General features: G+C 39.7%; 1 protein-coding gene and 1 long non-coding RNA gene across 3 annotated transcripts in view; one reads left to right on the plus strand and one right to left on the minus strand.

Moving 5' to 3' along the window:
- MMS22L (MMS22 like, DNA repair protein) overlaps positions 1 to 23,051 on the minus strand; it is a 166,885-nt gene that overhangs the window by 64,098 nt on the left and 79,736 nt on the right. The gene's annotated exons all lie outside the window — the stretch shown is intronic.
- LOC109282903 (uncharacterized) lies at positions 2,601 to 12,775 on the plus strand. The gene is made up of 3 exons (XR_002089941.2): positions 2,601 to 2,773; positions 7,430 to 7,497; positions 11,491 to 12,775. It is a non-coding gene; the product is annotated as an uncharacterized LOC109282903 (long non-coding RNA).

The following is a 23,051-nucleotide window of genomic DNA, read 5'->3' on the forward strand; positions in this document are numbered from 1 at the left end:
TACCACCACTGTAAAATGTTTCCCCCCAGAGATACCTTGAGCAGTCCCATTCCTTTGCATTAGAGGACTATCCTTATTATGGGGGTACAGGGGAGCCTGGAATGTGGTGTGCACATCCAGAAAGTACTGTGCTGCCAGATGAATAAGAGGAATGCAGGTTTCAAAATGAAGGGATGAGAAGGAATCATAAAAAGTAGGGCTAGAAGGATGACCTAGCCTGCTGAGGGATTACCTTCTCAGCAGCACAGCAGCTGAAAAGGATCTTGGAGTCATAATTGACTCCAAGATGAACATGAGTTGTCAATGTGACAAGATGATCAAAAGGCTAACCACACTTCATCATGCATTAGCCGATGCATGACAAACAGGTCCAGGGAGGTGATGCTTCCCTTCTATGCGGCACTGGTCAGGCCACAGTTGAAGTACCGCGTCCAGTTTTGGGCACTGCGCTTCAAAAGGGATGTGGAGAATCTTGAGAGGGTTCAGAGAAGGGCCACTCATATGGTCAGAGGCTTGCAGGCAAAACCTTATGAGAAGAGACTGAGGGACCTGGATCTCTTCAGCCTTCGCAAGAGAAGGCTGAGAGGTGATCTTGTGGATGCCTATAAATTTATCAGGGGAGGCCAGCAGGGAATAGGAGATGCTCTATTTACTAGGGCACCCCCCGGAGTAACTAGAAACAATGACCACAAATTGATGGAGAGCAGATTTATGCTGGACATTAGAAAGAACTTCTTCACAGTAAGGGTTGCCAGAGTCTCGAATGGGCTTCCAAGGGATGTGGTGCTCTCCCCTACCTTGGGGGTCTTCAAGAGAGGGCTGGACAAGCACCTAGCTGGGGTCATCTGACCCCAGCACTCTTTCCTGCCCAGGGCAAGAGGTCAGACTCAATGACCTACTGAGGTCTCTTTCTAACCCAGACATCTATGAATGGGACCTCAGAAGGACATCTAAACCATGCCTGAGGTAGAATCATTCCTAACCAAATCACTCTATACAAATCCTTGTCTAATCTATTAATAAAACTACATAATCAACCCTGTCACACAACAAGGCATAGCAACCTAAGCTACCATAGGTAAAGCAGCAGGACAAACAGCAGTCAGTGTCCTACTGCTGCAAAGACTGTTAAAATACACTCAAGAGTCCAAGGAAGAGGGCTGTGGCCCCTGCTACAAAGGAAAGCAAAAATTCTCACAACTTGCTCTAATCAGATCATGGAGTAAAATTCCTTCTTCATCTCAAATGTGGTGATCAGTCCAACCCTGACTTGACCACTAAGACCCCCCCGCAGACAGGGACTTCCAGGTTTTAGTCCCAGCAGGCATAGTGGTACACCCCAGTCAAAATACCAGCTTTGGCTGCAGACTACATCCACTGCTTTTGAGGAAGGTAAAAAGCAACCCTGACACACGTAGCAACAGGAGAAGGGAAAATAATTCCTTCCTGGTCCCATGTAGCAACCAACAAAGCCCAGAAGCAGGCAAAATACTCACAGCATAACATAGGCATAGATACTCCTAGATTGGTGGTTCATTTGGTCCACAACCTTCATGATTTTATAGACCTCTCTCATCTCTGCCCTCAGTTTCTGCTTTCCAAACTGAAGAGTCCTAACCTTTTTAGTACCCATTTGTAAACATCAATGGCCAGTCTTGACCCAGTGCCCCTCACTCCCAACCTACTGTTCCCTACCCCCAGGCCTCAGCCCCCCAGCATGTAGGGCAGGGAGTGGGTGTGCAAGGATGGGGCAGAGGGAGGGGAGTGAGGGACATGGGGGGCCACAAGCAGGTTGGATCTCTGTCATCCTGCAAGGGAAAAGCTACAGTTTCCTATATTTTTCTCCTTTAAAGGAAAATCCATTTTTAAAATGTGTTGATCATTTTTAAAGTTTGTTCATGACCCTTTCATATATTCTTAAGACCCACTTTTGGGTCGTGACCCACAGGTTGAGAAACACTGTCCCAGATCATACTGACCAATTCTTTCCAACCTCTTCTTGAACACCTCCAGTGATGGAGGTTCCACAGCAGTCTGTGCCAGTGCCTCACTGTTCTAAGAGTAAAAATGTTTTTTCCTGGTATCCAGTCTAAACCTACTTTGCCACAACTTCAAATATCAGCCTGTGTCCTGCTCTCTGCAGCAAGAGAGAAAAGGTAGTTCTTTCTGCTTTCTTTATGGCAACCTTTCAGATATTTGATGACTGCTACTCTCTTAATTGCATTATCCATATACTGAGCATGCCTGTTTTCTTCAGCTTCTTGTATGGCTTGCCTTTCAAGCCTTTTACTTTTATCACCCGCCCCTGGACTGCTTCTAACTTCTCCATGTCCTTTTTAAGACGTGGAGCCCAAAACTGAACACTATACTACAAACGAGGCCTAATGCATCCCAAATAAAGAGGCAGTATCACCTCCCATGTCTTGCACCTAACATTCCTGCTGATACAGCCCAAAATTGCAATCTGTCTTCTGTGCAGCTGTGTCATACTGCACACACATCGAAGCTATGATCCACCAAGACTCATACATCCTTCTCTGTAGTGCTGCCACGCAGCCAGTTGTCACTCACTTTGTATTTGTGTTTTTGATTATTCTCCCCGTGGTGTGGCAGGAAAATTGTAACCTGGACTCTTGCACTCTCTTACATAATGATCTTTTCCATTTCTCAGTCTAGGTCAAAATGCATGAAGAATGGGCCACAATACAGAACGAAGACAAACACCTGCTAGAGGCAGAAAGCAGCTGGGAGAGACAGAGCCTAAGACAGAAAAGTAAGAGAACAAGGAAGGATTAGCAGCTCAGGATGAGGACTGCAAAATTTTAAATGCTTAATAACAAGTTATTATAACTGTATTATATAGTATATTATTTCAGTTATTGGGATTATATATTTAAATTTAGAAGTCAAAAGTCTTTATACTTGACAAGTTTCTATTCATTGTAGTCACTAGAGTTCAATAGCTACCATAAACCTTGTAGCAATCTACTGATAGATAAAAGTCAGTAAGTGTTTTATTAAATCTGTGGTAAATTATTTCTATTTCAGGTACAGCTAGTTAAGAAACCTCTTTCAGAGGCACTAAACAAAACCATATTTATAGTTAAATAATTTTAGTTAAAAAGAAAAAGAGTATTTTCTTAAAATATATTCATTTAATCAGTGATCAGTAGGCATAATTTTAAAGATAAGGGAAGAGATTCTTAAGGCTTTTGTTATATTGCTAATTTCTTTTGCAAGGTATCAACAAATGAGCTGGTTTATCTAGTTGGATAAAATAATGCACACTTGGGGCTCAATGAGTGCTATTTGTACATGACTAGGGTGAAGCAATGTCTGAGGTTCATCTGCATGACAACGCTGATAACATTTATCTGCACATCAAAGAGATCATTTCCTAGTATGAAAGATTCACATCCACACCGGGATGAAAAATCTTAAAGCTGGGAATAAAAGGTTTTCAATTGCTGTTGAATCGTGTGAAGATTTTAAATATAGCACCAATATATGAAAGGGTTTCAGCAGAGATACTGAGGTTAATAATAACCCCTCTTCTGCTAAGGACAGAAATGGTGAACCCTAAGTTAACTGTAATGGTATGCTACATGTGTTTTAAAAGTATTAAAACACTGAGAAAGAACAAAACCCTATTGTCTTTGTTTTGCCAAAAGACAAAAAAATAGAATTAAAACTGAAAAATACGAACACGTGGAAAAGGCAAACTAACATCCAGGTAAAGAACAGTATTAGGTTTTTGTGCCTTAGTCAAGGGTATATCTACATGGTGAAAAACAAGTGTACCCCTAATTCAGGATGGCTAACCTAAGTTCATTACTCTTTGTTAAAAAAGTAGCAAAGACAAGAAAACGGGGGTTTCAATTCAAGTTGCAAATCAAATTCAAGGCTACATGGGTATGCCTATAGATGAACTTGAACTACTAACCAAAATAATAATCATAATAATTATAATTATGTTTGTTATTTTTGTTATTATTGCTGTTCATATTGGTGTTATTATTATTACCACTAAGACTAACGATGATGATAATAATAGTAGTGGTAGTAGTAGTGATGATTATGCTTATAAATCCCACCCTATCCAGAATTCAATCCCTGTTACCTCGCATTCATGAGTTTATCCAACCTTAGCTAAGAACAACCATTTCTCAGGACTTAGGAAGATTACCTATATTGTTCAGTAATAAAAGATTCTAATCAGTTTGACTTGATATGCAAGGCTATTTTGTCCTTCAAATCCCTTCTCAAGACCAATTTTTTCTACTTTAAATACAATGCTTATAACAAAAAGAGGGGAGGGGGAGACGGGAGAGAGGAATCCATGTGCTCAATCCTGCATCAAGTGCTCTTGCCTGACCCAGCAAAGCACTTAGGGCTGCACTACTGAAGCACTAGGAGTTTTCCAGTTGGTTTGAATGGAAGCAATATCAAACACTGCAGCACACATGTATGTGAATTTGTCAAACCAGTGTTCAGCGCTGTGTGCCACATAAGTTCTTTTAAACAGCCAAAAGGAAGTGAGAAAAATTTAAAAACAGAACAGTATACCTGACAGGAAGGCTCTAGGTTGTACAGCCCATGAAACTATAACCTTGCTTGTTTGTTTTTTGTTAAAACTGATAATTTCAAACCAGTAGCACTAGGGCTGATCAATTTAAAAAAAATATCCAGAAACATTTTCTAAATTGTTTCTGCCTCACAGGGTTTTGAATGAACTGATTTTTATTTTTTCCCTTAATATTTTCTCATAAAAATCTAGTACTATTTCTGATATTTGTGATTCAAAGTTTTATTAAAAACCATCACAAAAAGACTAAAAAAAATGGGGGGGGGCGGGGAATAGATGCTTTGCTGACAACTGTATAAACTCAAATTATGGGAATATAAATTAATCTGATTTGATTTGCCCATATATTTTACTACCCATATATTTTAATCCTTTGGTCTAAAAGATGAAAAGGCTTAAAGGGATGCTAGAGACTGCTCAAAATGTATTCAGTTCTATAGCCAAAGAAGGGATGAAGAGTCCACTATATATACCAAGAAGAGGAGCATAGAATAGAGACGGATACTACTTTAGCCAAAACTAGCATAACATTGGTGTGACAGCCCTCCTTGATAGCTATTCCTTGTCATCACAAGGTTGGAACAGAATCTGAGCTTTCTGGAGTGCTTGAATTTTATGAGCTGTCGTATGAGGCATACCAAGAATAGCAAATATAAAAAAGAAAATGGGAAAGAAGACACTTGTGTATAAGACCTCTTTCCAGTGGTATTTTTGGTGTAAAAGAGCAACACTAACTGGCTGGGCACCAGAGGTTTCTGCAAAATGGCCTCAAACCAAAATCTCCTTTAAACAATGAATAGGAAAACCCATTCAATCTTATCAAGGCATTCCCAATAATGACTGATAAAACAGCCCCTCTTTTAAAATAACAAAGAAATACTTTGTATTGGACATTATTTGGGTATTATAGGCAATTTTTGCTTTTAACTAATTCTATTGAGCATGGAGACTATCTTCTCTTCTCCATTCCAAACTTCCATGTCACTAAAAAATTACCATATTTACTCTCATAACATGCAGCTTTTCTGCTAAAAAAATCAACCAATATTGGGGTGTGAATTTTAATTGGGGAAGCTGATTTTTCTTCACTGGAATAGAAACAAGGTAGAATAGAGCAAGCTGGCATTAGGAGTCATGGATAACAAGATGGTTGCTGCTTCTCTCCCTGTGGCTGCAAAGAGCACTCTCTTTTATTAAAGAGCCACTGAGCTGGCTGAGGGCGAATGAATTGCTGCATATAGTCTGTAGGATCTCCATAAGGCTTGTGGTGTGGCAACATTATTATTTATGGGAACTTCTATAAAGTACTATTTATAAGTTACAGTAAAGAAGTAACTGTCTTGCTGCTGTCCTTCCAAAGTCTGGGGCTTATCCTTATCGCTGTCCTGCTGTACCAGACTGTTTCTTGGCACACTTAGAGGACACTGTGTGTATATCCCACAGTCCTCCATGATTCTGGGAACCCCTTTCTGCATTCCACATTCCAAGGTGCAGGTCTTATTCGCAAAGCAGGTGGGGGGCATGTGGCATGTGAGAAAATACAATAATAGTACGTTGATAAGAACCAAAATTGATTCTCTTTCATTTGAAGAACTTGGTTAATTTCTCCAAGCGGAGATGAACAGAACCCTGTGCCTTCAAAACAGGGTGGATAAAAGCCAACATTTTTTTTATTTAATCAGATTTTTTATTTAATTGTACTTTTTTTATTTAAAGATTTTTTAAAAATAAACCTATATAAAGTTTCAAGAAGTTAAATGAATACAAGATATCAAGCAGCAAGAATGAACTTCTTGTAGAAAACAATGATTAAATCAAGGCTTCCTGACTAGTGATTTAAATTGATTCGATTTAAATCAAGTCCACCCTGCTTCAAAAGGCTGAATATGTTCAAATGTCAATATCTACTGAATGTCTATCAATACCCTGGATTTCTGTTTTTACATAACATCTGCTAAACCTGTCCCTTTTCTATGGTGACTGGACATTTAAAAGTTCTCTGTCGTGTGTTTTTTCCTGAAAAGTAGTAACAGCTGAGTAACCAAATATATGATGGAGGATGAGTGATTTCATATTTATTTCAATTTATTAACACACATACATAATACTTGCACAACATACAAAATTCAGTAGTTCAACTACATCACTAGCTTAATACCTGATACTAAAAAACTCTTCTAAATCACATCAAACTAAGTTTCTTCTTTTATTATGTCTCATTCCTTCAGTCCCTTAATCAAAAGAAAGATCTGATGAGAACTGATAAACTGTATAAAAATGTATTACATTTTTATTCATTTCAGACTTTGGTAGACCAGTGATAGAAACCATTCACTCCAACAAAAACCCTCTTCAGATCTCTTCTGATTAAACCAACTAGATCAAGATAATCACAGTTGCAACCGCATCATATTGGAAGCAATGGATTTCTTAACTGGTATTGAGAATTTAACGATTTGCAATAGTTTTCCATACAAAAGGGGGGGGGTGTGCACGTGCACACATATACACACACGTACATACATATATATATACACATACAGTTGCTTTCTCTCCTATGAGGCATACTGATTTATAGTGTATTTAAATAAACACGCAGTAAAAGCGTTGTCACTTTAGAGATACTTTACACTATAAAGATGTGGTGGTTGCAACCTCTTGGCCTATAAAGTCAGAGGAAGTGCTTTGCCACTGCTATTGTGGAAAGGGCATCTGGAATCAATGAGAGGACTAATGATATCTTTCTAATTATAAAGCAACATATGGTTGGTAAACTACTGTGAATAAATTAACTAATATCAAGTCTACCCTTTGCCCCTAACGGTTTCTTCTATTTATCTGCAGCACTATGATTATCATATCTCTCAGTCAACTTACCCATTATCCAGACCCAAATACCAGCAGGACATGAGGTAAGGTGGACAAATGCATCAGTCATGGCCGAACAAATTCAAGCATGGATTTAAGTGCCATCCTCATTGTGGAGGTTATATGCAATAAGCAGGAAGTTTTACTGGTGATGTCTTTTCTTAAGCCAATTTTATGGCTTGGAGAGATGCTAGACAGGCTTTCAGACACAAAATTTTCCAGCCTGGCTTGTGGAAGTGATGTCTTTTCTTCCCTAATGGCCTTATAGACAATTTAATCAAAAAAGAGGACTGAATAAAACCCCAGGGTATGTTGCACAAAGACCTGAGGGTAGATGCAGAGTGCATATCCAAGCACAACTAAAAACAGAAGCTTTCAGTTATTTTCTTGTTAATTCCTCCTTCCCACATTATGTATACTAGGGGTGTCAAACACCTGGTCCACACAGCTCCTAGTGGAAGCTGTAAGCACAACATGGCAACACTGATGCTATGTTTGAGTTAGCATACACTGGTTTAGAAAAACTACCGAGTGGACAATTACTGCTTGTGCAAGAACAACAGATTTGAAACAACAGCCCCTAACTGAAACCAACATAGAAGGCAGGAACTATAGAAACTTGATACCGTATAAACAACAGAGGATGAAGAACTATTAGCAGAGGTCAAAGAGCATTGTAGCAATGAACCCCAGAAAATCCTTGGAGCCGGACTAACTCTGAGAACTCACTCTGATACCAAGGCTACATGAGCACATTCTAGTTAGCTGTACTGTTTGCTTGTGTATTCAATACATTCAATACCCTGAGTAGAATGAGTGTCTATGCCTGTACCATAAATCTCCTTCACCCAGTACCTGAAGTAAATTTTTGGAAAACACTGGTGGGCCTAGGAATTCAGGGGTAGAGCCTGCCCCAAAATTCAAGGGCCTCACTAGGAACAGCTTTTGGTGGAAGGCTGTGCTGACAGTGCTGCCACCACTTTCCCTTGGTGCCCCTCAAACAGCTATTACTGCTCTTTGCTTAACACTGTGAGGTCCATATCCAGGCTGCAAGAAGCCCCTTGATAAGATTTGACCCGGGGGCTGGTGAGTTTGACACCTCTGATATATACAAATCATATACTGCTTTGGAACTTTCCTGTTTTCGAGGTGGCAGGGCTAAGAAATAATCTTTTGAGTTCTTTGTTTTAGATGAACCTAAATTGATAGAATTGAAATTTGCATGCACATGCGTGCGCACACACACACACAAATAGGATTACATCTGGAATTCAAGTCCTTTTTCTTTCTTTCTTTTTAAAACAGCTGCTTTAAACAAAGCACTTTTGATTCTGTATAGCTGCCTTTATAAACAGCCTAAAGCTGTCTTTACAAACAGTCTATTTGTAAAATGGTGCTCACTAGTAACATATTTGGGGCCGTACACTGCAAAGAGATAAAGATATTCCCAAACAGGGAGATAAAATAGATATCAGAAGGCAGGAAACTTGCATACTCAACAACTTTTTTCCAAATTTTCAGAAAGTAAGATTTTGCACATCTTCCCTAGAAAATCAATTTTATTCTTTATGGAGTATCTATTGTGTTAGAGTTAAAGGATTCTCTTCATGTAATACATCTTCTTAGCGACGGAGTTTACATTAGGCACAAAACATCCCCTACTAACACTGTTCCTAGCATCTAGTAATATAGACAGTGGAGCTAATTTTCTGTCATTCAGGAAGAACTGTAGGCTTGCTAAACTTTTATCATCATCACCTCTGAAACACAGTAAAAATCACTGTTAGAACTGATGGTTTATTAGATCAAAGCCACCATCAACAATGTCAACCCTGCCTGGTCGTGTTAACAGGAAAATGTTTTACGAGTTCTACCACTGGGCATCAATTTAACTTTCAGCACCAGCTATGCTGTAAAACCGTGAACGTAATTTATTTGGTGACCTGCGTGTGTGGGAAGCAATATCTAGGCGAAACTTCTCACAGTCTGACAAAATGCTTTGATTTGCACCATTCAGATGATTGAACAAAGAGAGTTTAAGCAATCACCAACAATAGCTTTTATCTCCAAATGTGCTAACAATTTATTACTATATGAGTGCAACCTATTGCTTTAGAACCAGGTTTGATAAAAGAGAAGTCACTGGGTAAATATTACATTTTCAACTTTTACACATCTTATCCATTAGGTTTAAATATTGGACAAGCTTCATATTTAAGATAAACACTGTTTTTAGCCGAATCCACCATATGACGTTCAAAATGCCTCCATGGTACCCATGGCAACTTTTTTTTGCTTATACATAGCTTAAAATACATGTTCATTATCAATTAGGTGAAGTACAAAATGTAGCCAATCAAAACTCCTGAAGCTATTACCTTTTTTTTATTTTACGTAGTGCTTAATGCACTTCTGAAATGTTTCCCAGTTTCGGTCTGCCTTCAGTAACTAATAATGACAGATAAACCTCCTTCTGGGGCATGGCAAGAGTGATTTAATTGTTCCTAAAACACCCCTTATATACCAGGGTCTAGTCTACCTCTTTAGTGATGGAGGTTCAACAGCTTCCTTTGGTAGCCAGTTCTAATGCTTAGGTGCTCTTGTTGCTAGGCAGAATTTCCTAACATTTAATCTATCCTTTCCCTGATCTGCTTGAAATTTCTGTAGGCTAAATAATCTTGCATACATTTCTTTATCTTCCAAAAAAGAGGCCTTCCCCAGACAGAAACTCTTTTATTAAGGGGTTTTCTTTAAAATTCTGAACTTCTTGCAGCACATGGTTTTCTAAATATTATAGTTCTAGAATTCTGGTTTTCTTAAAATACTTGATCAGCCTAACTTATCATTTCTGGAGAAAAGTGCTGATCAAAGCATTTCCATACAAAAACACTACATGGCAGCTACCAGCATAAACCAATGCGTTACTCAGTAGCCTAGTCAGCTTCCAATGTTTCTTTTTGTACTCACTATCCTCAGTACTTACCATGCGTTATTTGTGTGTCAGAGGCAGTGTCTACAGGAGTGGCAGACTGAGCAGTTGTTACTGTGCAGTCATTTAGTACTTGGTAAAGCACAGCCATAAACTGTGACAACAACACTACTGAACAGTAGTAATGAGATAAAAACAATCATGCACCGATGGGACTGTGCAGTCACTTAGTACTAGGTTAGCCAAGTACTTGCCATTATTTCACTATATCAAACTACAAAGCAAATTTTGTATTGCCTGGGCGCATCTACACAAGATGCTAGGGTGCAGTAACTGGTGTTACTGCACAGTCTCATCGCCACACGGTTATTTTAGACGATATCGTGCAGTAGCTCATTACTACTGTGCAGTAGTGTCTCCATCATGGTTCATGCCCAGCGACACTATGGTACTGTAGCTTGTTGCTACTGCACCCTAACGTGTAGATGTCCCCAGATGCTACAAAATGTAATTTGTAGTTTGATATAGTGAAATAATGGCAGCTATTCTAAAACAATTCCATCTACTATTTACAAGACAAAAACTCTTCATTACACAGCTGCTAAACAAGATTTAAAAGATCTTACAAGGCATCCAGAGTTAAATGTTTAAGCTGTTTTTCTTATCTTCTTCAAAATTTGAAAATAGAAAATCCCTTGGGTGGAATGTCAAAGAAAAACTGCCATCCCCTCTAGGGTTAACAGATGCTTTTGTAAGATTTTAGGCCAGATTAACCTTTTGTTCACAATAGGGCTAGTTATTGGTTTTATTTTTACTGTCTTTAACTCAGGTAAAAAAAAAAAATCAATATGAAGCGAGACAAAGGGCTCTAGAGGCCCTGGCTACACCAGCTTTGGCTTGGCTCGTGCACAATCCTACAACATGCTGAGCCTGGGAAGGATTAGCCTGCTTGTGTTGAATAAACCGATGATACTCAATAAACAGTTTCTGTTGTAAACCCCTTAGGACGTGCAAAGCCACACTAGTTGGCATTAGACCAGATAAGCTGCCGAACCAGCTGTAATCTCATTTAGACCTGAGCTGATCCTCCTGTCCTTTCATTCCACAGGATCAAAGCAAACCACTGAGGAGGCAGCTGTATTATAAGAGAACTGCTTGCTAGATGCAGCAAACATTTCATAAATTCCTCTCCTTGAAGCAAGTCTGCACATAATCTACCCAGAGCCAGGACAATCAATGGATTTCTGAATTCATTAGTCTTATTATTACAGGATAACTGTTTTCTCTTCATAGAGGGGTGGTTGTTGCAAGCCAGCTTGCAAAACAGCTCTTAATGCTGACCATTTCTTTCTGGTAATGCTTTTGCATTTTTGCTGTGCCACAGCATGAAAATGATTTAAATCACTTCTACACAGTATGTTTTTTCTAAAGACTTGGAATAAACCAACTGACATATATTCAAGTAGGAAGCACTGAAATATACTAAATTCTTCCAGCCATAATTACTGCCTACCTACTCATATGCTTCCATGCATCAATATACTGACCAAATATTTTCTGGGCTCAATAACAGCAAATCATAATACTGGAAGCAGAGATTATATCATTGTACTAGCATCATAACACACAGACTAAAATTACTGTTGTAAAAGAAGGTGCTAAAGAAGAAACAGATTTCTACCTGCTTTGTGCTGCATGTGTTGTCTGGAATTAAAAATAAGAATTATTTTGATCAATAAGGCAACAGGTACTTTTAATTTCTCATCTTCTTAAAAACTTAAAACAATACTTCAAAGTATTTTGTGGAAGTGACACTCAATTGGTTCATTGTTTAGTGTTTGCTCTTTGCAAGCTTTAACTATAATTCCTTAAAGTTTAGAACCTCATAATCTTTAAAGGAGACTGAAAGCATAATTCGGAAAATGTGGCAGATGATAAATTTCACCACAGTGCAATGCTGTGTAACAAACATATGCAACACAAGGAAAAGGGAATATAATTTCTCACTCATGTCAGATTAGGGGACAATTATCAGACAGAACTGGGAAAGGAGCCTTTGATTTACTGAGCAAAACCCTTTAAATATTTAGAACTAGATTCTTGTATAGTTCCTTTGTATTGTATCGTCAGCATGAACAGGCTCTGAACACACATATTAATGGCCTAAGAAGAGCTAAGTAGCCAAGAAGATGTTTACATCAGATTCAGATAGTATAAGGACTCTCCTTTTCTGCCATGGTATACAGGGAAAAGGGATGATGGTCAGGGATAAAGAAAATAAACAAGGTGGCACTATTCTACAGTAAGAATACTGGATTTTGTCCCTTGGGGTTATTTACAGCCAGTTAGAATTAATGTCGCCGTCACGCTGCTCCAACCCAGCAGAGGCAAACTTGTCCCACACAGAACAGCAGCAGGATTAGCAAAGAGCAGAACTGAATTCTGTGCCCATTTTGCATGCACACCCTAACCTACACTGTGCAGGGTCAATTAAACTTCTTTTTTTTTTTTCCCCTCTATCTGAGTAGTTCAGTAACTGTTCCTATACTGTGAAAGTCCTGAAAAACTCTGTTTGCACTAGTGAACGATTAACAGTTACAACAGATATTTTGTACAAAGTTACTTTTGAAACTAAAGTGCAGTTCTTTCTCAAGTATGTCATGAAAGTTAGTATAGGTGAGCAAAGAGGTTTATATACCTATACCCTATGGATGTGAAACAGAAAACAGTCATACATTTCTTTCTCAATCATTTATAAACCATCTGATGTATTAGTTAATGATTTCCATCTCTCCAATTCATTCTTCAGACATAAAGGGGTCCCATTTAACATAATCACTTAATAACAGCAAAGTGATGGGTATCAGAACCCTAATTCTTCTAATATTTGCAAAATCCAGCTCTTTGTAATAATAATAACACCATGATAGCAAACTGTAAAACTGTGTAATTATACTTTAATTGTATTGTGAGGCATGCATTAATCACAAAGTTTAAGTACCAAGGATGGAATTATAATAATTCTGTAAAACAAATTTAAGCTAGCTAAGTAGGTCAGAACCACTAGCATGCAACAGGAGACCTCTGGGAATTTATCAGTTAATGGCTATTTATGTGCAAATGAGTGCCCTCCAACCCTCCAAAATCCTGTGTAGCTGAAGGGTATTTCTGTTAACCAGGAGCACGCTTAACTGCTGAGGCATAAATTAAACCATTTACTGGAATGATTTTAATTCTTCCCCCCATCACTCCCTCCACCCTCACAAGCTGAACAATTTACAGTATTAATTTACATGGAGATAGGACTGCTGAAGAGTTTTCAGAAATTACCCTGTTTAAAAAAGGGGAGGGAGAAACTTCAGTAAAAGATACTAAGCAATGGTATACTTAATCTTCACATCTTCTGAAGGCTGGCATGAGTTGTTAAAAAATTCACAAGTTCGGTATCAGAGCAATACCGTGGAAACCCTTTTATAATGAACTCTAATGAAATGAAATTCTGTTATATGTACTCGTGTTCTAATCTTACACGAGACAATGAAGCTGAAGGGGGACTGAATGAACATGTCCTCTGTCATACTGCTCATACTGTACACATATCAAAGGTTTTTCCTTAAAGAAGGAAAACCAAACCAAACCATGTAACACTTCTTTTTTGGCTGCAGAAAAGAATAAAATAATTTTTGGGTTGACTTAAAAAAATAAACTAGTTATTTTTGATGTCTAAGGAAAACAGATGCCTTTAAAAAAAGAATCAGAGTCAAAACATAGTAAATATTTCACTGTGATATAAAATACAGATGATTTACAATTAGTATAAATAACTTTTTTTTATAATCATGTCAACAGTAATTTAATACAGCAAGGGGATGTAGGAGGGTTGTAACTACAGATAGACTCTTAAGCCTTTTTTCTATTTTATTTTATTTTTGGTGGCAACATCCTGAAATAAGACATAGTACAACTTTGATTATCCTATCATCAATTAACCAGATCTCCCTGTTATCCAAAACAGGGTCATGTTACTCCAGTGCCTAATAATTACATTGAAAAAATCCCTTGGTTATCTAAATATATTCACTGTCCCTATGACATTTGGATAATCATGGCTGTGCTACAGTTAATTATTTGTGTGAAATGAGATCAAAGTGCTTCATTTCCTGCCTCTCTGACCCACAGTCTTCTACCTAAATATAAACATACAAAACAAGCAAACCCTTGCATGAGATTATAAATGACTAGTGCAGTGGGAGGTGGTACAATTTCTATGAATGAATATACAGTAAAGTCACAATATATTTTTAAAAGATGCTTTGCATTTTCAAAACCACTGCTATGTATTTCAGGTCAAGAAAGCAAAGGGAAATCAGGTATTTGTTAAGGGCAAGCAAGCAAATATTTGATCTTACTCTTTTTGCTGATTTTTACTTGGAATAAGAACACAGAAACAATTAGCATGCCCCAATGGCCCAGCAACCATACTATTATTCTCTTCTCTGGACCCTCAACCCCTCCCCAGCCCCCAATTACATATATTCAAGGCAGTGATGAACATTACTGCTGAGTGCCTCATGGCTGCCATAACTGACTTTGTAGTACTGCATTACAACATGTAATATTAAAAAGTTCTCTTTCTCAATGCAAATTTCTAGGCACACTCCCCAAAGTGAATAATATAGTCTACTGATTGTCAAAATCATGACATTATTAAATGAGTAAAAAGTTATCTGACAAGAAATTAACTTCCATAATTTCAAAAGAATTAGTGACATCCATATTATCAGACTATCTGACTTGTTCATAATTACCTCTCCATTCCCCATAATGATGAGCTTTAACCTTGATTAGGCCTGCACCTTCCAGACAGTGGTAGGGTCTCAGCATTGGCCCAAGGCTTTAATTAACTTTGATTAGAAGTAAACAAGGCACTGTGGTTGTGAAAAGTGTAGAGTACTTCTTATCCTGGTAGTGAGCTAAACTAAACATCACCGGTTTTCCTTCATACTTTGTCCCCTTCATAACAAAAAGAGCCACATAACATGTCAATTATGCATGTAAACACTGTTGGAGAGACCCTCCTTTTGCTTTATCTTTTGTGAAGACATAACAGTCTTCCTTAGCTTTATTAGAGACAACAAAAGCAAAATAACTCGCATACACAAGGCATCGGCAATTAACATTACAGTCTAGACCTACTAGTAGCAACATGCCAGTGTCCTGATTATGTTAAGTAGCTGTTGCTATTATAAGGCGTATCATCTGAATACACAGTAGAAAAAATATTCCCAGAAAAAATGTTCCTGGTAAGAGACTGTTGCTCTTAACAGCTGTTGCTGCAATCCACTGTTGACTGTAAGTTGACTTGCTCCCAGCAAGGCTACACCACAGGATGACACATGTATGCCATCTGTGCCAGCTTTCTTAAAAGGGTTGGGGGGGGGGAGGGGGAGGGGGAGGCATAAAATAATATTTTAAAAGCAGGTTCCTGTAACTGTCCAAAACCCATACATAAAAACATATATAATACAGAAAGCTTGAAAGTGCTCTTCAAAAATATCTATTTGATTGTATATATAGCACAGACCTCTTTTCACACTTCAAATGTTGGAATGGGTGGGGGGGAAGGGACTCAAGAAAAAGGTTGCATAAGAATCACCTTTTACTTCCTAGTACAAGGCAGAAGACTAAATCAAAGTTCCTGCAATTTCTCCAGTCTCTTCTCTATACTTGCATTACTTCCCCATTTCTCTAATGTTTTTTCTGTAAATAATATCTAATCCAGAAATATACAACACATTGCACATGAAGATCCTCTGCTACTCAAAGGCCAAAACTGCAAAGCACCTATCAAGACGAAACAGTAGAATCGTAAGAAAGGTAGAGTGAAAGCAAATCTCAGCAGGACATGGAATCCATTCCACTGCATTGAGGGAGCATCAAATATATCTAGACATATCTCTGAAAAATAAGTGTTTAACCTGGCCCTAAAAACATTCCCAAGTTGTTCTAGTGTTTAATTACCCTTACAATTGGAAAGCTTTTCTTGATAGCCAACCTAGATCTACATTGCCACAAATTAAGCCAATTATTTTTTACCCTACCCCCTCTGGGGACAAGGAGAATAATAGATCATTGTCCTCTACCTAATAACCTTTTACAAAGTAAAAGACTTATGTCCCCTCCCTCAGTCTTTTCTTTTCTATACTAAATAAACCTAATTCCTTCAACCTTTCTTCATGGTTCACACTTTCTAAAGCTTACTCTTGGTGCTTTCCTCCGGACTATCTCCAATTTGTCTACATCTTTTTTAAAAAGTGCTGTTTCTGAAACTGGACACAGCACAGCACTTCAGCTAAGGCCTCACCACTGGCCAAAAGAGAATTACCTAGAGACAGAAGCTACACATAAACCTAAGTCATCAGAAACTGTTTGAAACTTACAACAGAACAGAAGTTTAGTGCACATAAAGCAGTTTCAAAATTGCTGAAACTGGTTTAAGATAAACCTGGTTAGATACAGTATCGTACTTAACTGATATGGGTCAAACCAGTTTATGAATATTCCATCCCAGACCCAACACAGCAGTTAAATTAACTAGGGGGACTGTGATTTAACTGCTCTGCTGTTGATTTAACTGTGTACAGTATTTTCCTCTTTAAAAGACAAGCTTCCTTAAAACATACAGACTCAAATTACTACTTCTCTCCAGAGATAATATCTTTCCAAAGAAAATGGGAGTGAAAAGGAAAAGCATGAAGCAAGCATTTTATGGGAAAAGAGTACATGCCTGCATAGCTCAGTATTGTAGATGTGTGTATTTTAGGCTGCTAAGATTGTCAAGGTATTGAACTGGTAGCATTTTGCTATTGTCCTAAAATTCACTATTCTGTTTATCAGGATGTTATTGCTTTCCCCGTCTTCTGCTAGTAAAGGGAGAACACACAGAAGTATAGATACATGTGTGTGAACACACAAACACACAACCCTTTTTCCATTTTGGGATGCTAAGAGGTCTAGCAGTATCTTCACAGCTTGTTCAACTTCTTTTCATACCTCCATCAAAACTACCAGTAGGAGGCAGCATTGACTCTGACAGCAGCACCAGCAGCTCTGCACTGCATAGTTAGGAACTAGCTTCATTCTTCTGTCATTATATAAGCAAGATGACACTGTTCTCTAATCCAGCCAAAGCTGATAAGTACCATCAACCTGTCACTTCCTACATTTCAAATTCTAACATTGCAGCATCAAAGAGTTTTTACATTTCGATTTCTTTTGCTGGCAGCAGTCGGTAGCCTCTCATTCTCCCACGGTGTTCTAATGCAGCATTTGCACACCGGGGTTACTCCCAGCCTGAATAGCAGGTCATCCCCTACTCACTGAGCTCATCTGTGGCCCATGTGCTAGGCAATTTAGATCCAATCAGTCCTTATTTAGCTCAAGAGTAATGAGCAGCATAGTGACACAGACTTAAGCCTGACCCTCAGGACACTGCTCATCAAGCAGTAAAACTGTGACAAAATCATTCATCTTCCACCCGCTGGCAAGAAATAATACTCGCACTCACTGTATTACTTTTTCAAGATATAAAAAAAGTCCTGAATTTTCATGATGTGAGACATTAATTTGCAGAAAGCTGAATTCCCTTAAACCCCCCTGTTGCTATGAGCTCACCAGGGGGAAATAGGCCTTAGGAGACTGAAATGGAATAAAGAAAATTGCTTCAGCTTTCTTTTCATTTTAAATAAGCCTTAAATCTGACAAGAGATATCCTAAAGAGAGAGGAAATATATATCTTGTAAGGTAACGAAGAAACAATCAAAATTAAAAGACCTGAATGCTATTTGCATTTAATATTTTTATTAACAAAAATATGTCTTTGTTTAATAGCCACAGCAAAAGAAGTTACTGAATGAGAAGACATTTTTTACACCTCCTGCAAAGAACGAGAGAGGGATAAGGGAGAGAAGTTAAATTGGGGAAAATACAGTTTCAGAAGTGAAACATTTAAACCAGAAAATAAATCTGCATTTATGTTCTTCAGGGAGCACATATTTTTCTAAACAACTACAGGGTCCTAACCAGCAGGTACTCAGTACACCTGGAAATTATTTTTCTTCTTTTTTTCTTTAAGAAAATGAATTTGGTGGATTTACTCTTTCACAACAGTAAGTCTTGTACTGCTGAGAGGTAGGCCACAAACAAGCTCCTGTGAATTAGCTTTTACTTGATAAAGTTAATAGAGTGGGTAAAAAATGGAAGAGTTTTTGAATCTGTAGAAACAGGAAAGAACTGCATATTTTCATAATGCATGTTGAGCAGAATATACACATTTCCTTAGCTTCAAAAATTTGCCATAATTAACACCATATGGGCATCAGCTAGTAGACGTTGGTCAAAACAACTTTAGTGGATTCCTTAATTTCAGAAGTTATATTAGTTTGAATTAAAATAATTCCAAGAAAAGTGCACTTACATTATTACAATGCAAGCTAACATGAACTTGAGTTTAATCAGTTATTCAGCTCTTTTCTGGTCTCCATCTACTCATTCAAGGAAACTGATATTAAAACGATATAAATAAATACTCATGGTACTTCTGTGAACCAGAAGCACAGCTAGAAACAAAACAATGAATAAAAACGTGTTTCCGATAGGAGGGTACACAGCTGCGATGTACTGTACCGTTTCATTTATTTGCAGTTACTCTCCAAGGCTGAAGCAAGCAAAACAAAATTGCAGCTTCTGCCTGACACACAGAACACAAGAGGGCAGACAAAGGTAGACCAGATCATTTGAGTCAAATTGTTTTACACAACCAATTCACAAAGAAAACACCTGAAAAACACAAATCTTAGGTAAAGGAAAGAAATGAGGACTGATATATAGGCTTAATAGTCAGGAACACCTTGAAATAAATATGTCTAGCACTGAAATCAGCTAAGAATGTCACCCAGATACCCATGTTAAGTACAGACATTCAAAAAACTCAAGCCTGAATTGATTCAATTTTTGCAGGTTAGTTTAACGTGCATAGATTGAACTGATTTGCAAGTGAACAGACATTCACTTTTGATTCCAGAAATGCAGGCACATGCCTGCACTGGCCCAGGCCAAAAGCCAAGGAGGGGCACGGGAGGCACTACAGCAAGCCCTCCCTTCCCTTCTGCAGTGGCCAAGGGAAGCTGAGCTGAGCTGAGGGGAGAAGGGATGGGCATGGTCAGGCCTTAGCAGGCCTCGTTGCGGGCAGGTTATGCCATATCAGCCTCATTTCCTTCTACGATCAGGTAACTTGCCAGCTAGATAGGGGAAAGGGAAATGAGGTTGATGTCATATACTTGGGCTTCAAAAAGGCCTTTGACCTAGTCTCCCATGATTTCCTCATGGTAAAATTAGGAAAATGTAGCCTTGACTACTTTATGGTCCAGTGGCTAGGTACTGGCTCCAAAATAGGATCCAGAGAGTATTAATAGACGGAAATGAGCCAACATGGCAGAAGGTGACTAGTGGCATCCCTCAGGGTTCAGTGCTTTTCAACATGTTCGTCGATGATTTGGATTCGGGTATTAAAAGAGATCTGTCAAAGTTTGGGGATGGCACCAAATTATGGGGGAGTGTGATCACACTCGAGGACAGGCTGGCAATACAGGCTGACCTGCAAGGTGGGTGGATCTTAACCTGATGACATTTAACATGGAGAAATGTAAAGTGCTCCATCTGGGGAGAAATAATCTGCAACACACTTACAGGCTCAGCAGTCCCACAATTGCCAGCAGCACAACTGAAAGAGACCTGGGTGTTGTGATAGATCACAGAATGAACATGAGCCACCAATGCGATGCCATAGCTAGCAGAGTGAATCAAACACTGGCCTGCATCTACTAATGCATCTCAACCCAGATTAAGTATGTCATCTTCCCGCTCTACTCAGCTTTGGTGAGACCACAACTGGAGTAACTGCATCCAGTTCTGGGCACTGCACTTCAGGAAGGATGTAGAGAAACTCAAGAGAATCCAAAGCAGGGCCATGCACATGATTAGAGGTCTGGAGAGCAGATCATACGAGAGGCTGAAAGACTTGGGACTGTTCAGCCTGGAGAAGAGAAGACTTAGAGGGGACTTGGTGGCCTATATTAGGGGTGTACATCAGGGCCTGGGGGAGCATCTGTTCCCCAAGGCCCCCCAGGGGAAAACAAGAAACAATGGGCATAAACTAACTGAAGATCATTTCAGACTGGACATAAGGAAAAACTTATTTACATGAGTCAAGTGCTGAGGGTCTGGAACAGACCCCCCCCCACAGGGGGTACAGTCATCTACTCTGGCAATCTTCAAAAAGCATCTTGACACCCACTTTGCTGGGGTCATCTCATCCCAACAATCTTTCTGGCCCAAGTGCAGGGGGGCTGGACCCAATGATCTTGTAGGGTCCCTTCCAGCCCCCAACATCTATGAATCTATAGGATGCCAAGGGCTGGAAGGGACCAGCCTGAGCAGCAACCAGCTGGGAAGGGCCCTGCCCCCGGGGCCTGGCCTGGATCCGCCTGCCTCGCCCAGAGCTAGGCCTGGGGCTGTGACCTGAGCCGGGGTGAGGGGTGGTGGCAGCAGGGCTGGGAGGGGTGGCTATAGGGGGGGAGGGTTAAGAGGTAGCAAAGCTAGGGAGAGCTTTGGGGGCTGTGGCCACCCCAAAAAACTCACCTGACCCCTCATAGCCACCCCTCCCAAGCCAACCACTGCTGCCCACCCCGCACAGGTTGCAGCAGCTTTGCCTGCCCCACTCCTGCCCTCAGAACAATCCCCTCTCAGCCCCCGCACTGGGAGGAAGCTTGCGGTCCACAGGACACCATGAGGCTGCTGCCCCTGTTAGGATTCCTGTCAGGTGTGGCCAGATGGTGGCTCGACATACCCCTTAAGGTGAAAGGGGCAGGGAGGGATTTTATCTCCTCCTCCCTCCCCTCTTCCCCCAGGGGACCCAGCCAGGGTCTGTCTGGCCAAGGTGAAGAAGCCCCTGTCAGGGGGCACTTAGCCTGAGCGGGGGTGAGCAGCGGAGGCAGCAGCCAGGGTAGGAGACAGGAGGGAGCGGGAAATAAGCCCCCTCCCTGCCTGTTTTGCCTCAGAGGGCCATGCTGGGCTAGGATCTGGCCATGCCCTCACCACTGCTCTGGCTTACGTGTGGAGGGGCAGGCCAGGGTGAGCCCTGCTCTCTGAAGCTTACAGCACAGCCCAGGGCTGCAGAGCATGCTAGGGACTCTGATTTAACTTAAAGCAGGAAGGGGTCTGGGACAGAAGTTCCATAAACTGGTTTGACCTCAATCAGTTAAGTCTGATACATTTAACAAGGTTCATCTCAAACTAGTTTTGGCCATTTTGAAAGTGTTTTATGTGCACTGAACTTCTGTTCTGTTATAGGTTTAAACCAGATTCTGATCACTTAAAAAAGTTTATTTGTAACTTCCGTCCCTAGCACCAATATTTGCACTGCAAACTTCTACCAAATTGCTAGAAGAATTTATATACAAACACACCTTTCCAGCATCCACCTGTACTTAAAACAAACAAACAAACAAACAAACAAAACATTATGTCCAGTTCCAGTGCTCTGAGGTATTTAGTTACTGATTTTTTTTTTTAATGTTCATTTAAATGTCAGTTAACTTTATTAAATGATAAGTTAACTGCAGAAACCCTGGATAATTAACTATAAGCCAAGGTAATAAAAGAATAAGACCACAGTTAGATTTTTCCTTTCATACACTTTAGCCCTTGTTCATAAACAATATATACTGAGGTCTATACAGTATTACTAATATGTACTTTGGTACTACAACCAATAATGGGACCCGATTAAAATAGACACACAATGCCAACTCATAATAACCACCAGTCCTTGACCCAGAGACCTGAAGAGCTATAAACTCTTATTTATATTTTTGATACAAGCTGGGTCACAAAATTCCATTATGGCTAGGGACAGAAGTTACACACAAACTGGTTTAAGTCATCAGAAACTGATTTAAACCTGTAACAGAACAGAAGCTCAGTGCACATAGCCCAGTTTCAAAAAGGCTGAAACTGGTTTAAGATAAACCTGGCTGAATGTAGCATCAGACTTAACTGATGCGGGTCACACCAGTTTATGAAACTTCTGGCCCAGACTCCTTCCTGGTTCAAGTAAAATTACATTTCCCCCAGCATCCCAGCATGCTTTGCAGCCCTGGGCTGGGCTGGGTTGTACTGTCTGCTCCAGCAGAGAAGGGTTCGGGGGCAGGAGGAAGGGACTTTTTCTCCTTCCCCACCACATAAACCCTGGCTGGGGTCTGAGACCACGGAGGGAGTTAAACCCACCTTCCTCCAAGTACAGAGCTGCCCTGCTGCTAATCTTAATAAAACTTACTGCTGGCTGCAACTGTGGACTAGCAGCCCCCAACTTCTGGCCTGAGCCACTGCAGGCATGTGGCTGTATTTCCTGTATCAAAAGTAAATGTGTGTCTAGTTGTTTCTCAGATTCATTTCTGCAGCTTAGACTAACCTGAAAAGACTGAATCGATTCAGCCTGGGGCTTTCTGACCATCTGTACTTAGCCTAAGTAACTTGTTCAAGGTCATTCAGGATGCTCAGTAGAGCTGGGAGCTGAACACAGGCCTCCTCAGTTCTAATACAGTATCTTCA

This window comes from Alligator mississippiensis, chromosome 1, assembly GCF_030867095.1.
Source record: "Alligator mississippiensis isolate rAllMis1 chromosome 1, rAllMis1, whole genome shotgun sequence".
In the NCBI taxonomy this organism is placed as follows: domain Eukaryota; kingdom Metazoa; phylum Chordata; order Crocodylia; family Alligatoridae; genus Alligator; species Alligator mississippiensis.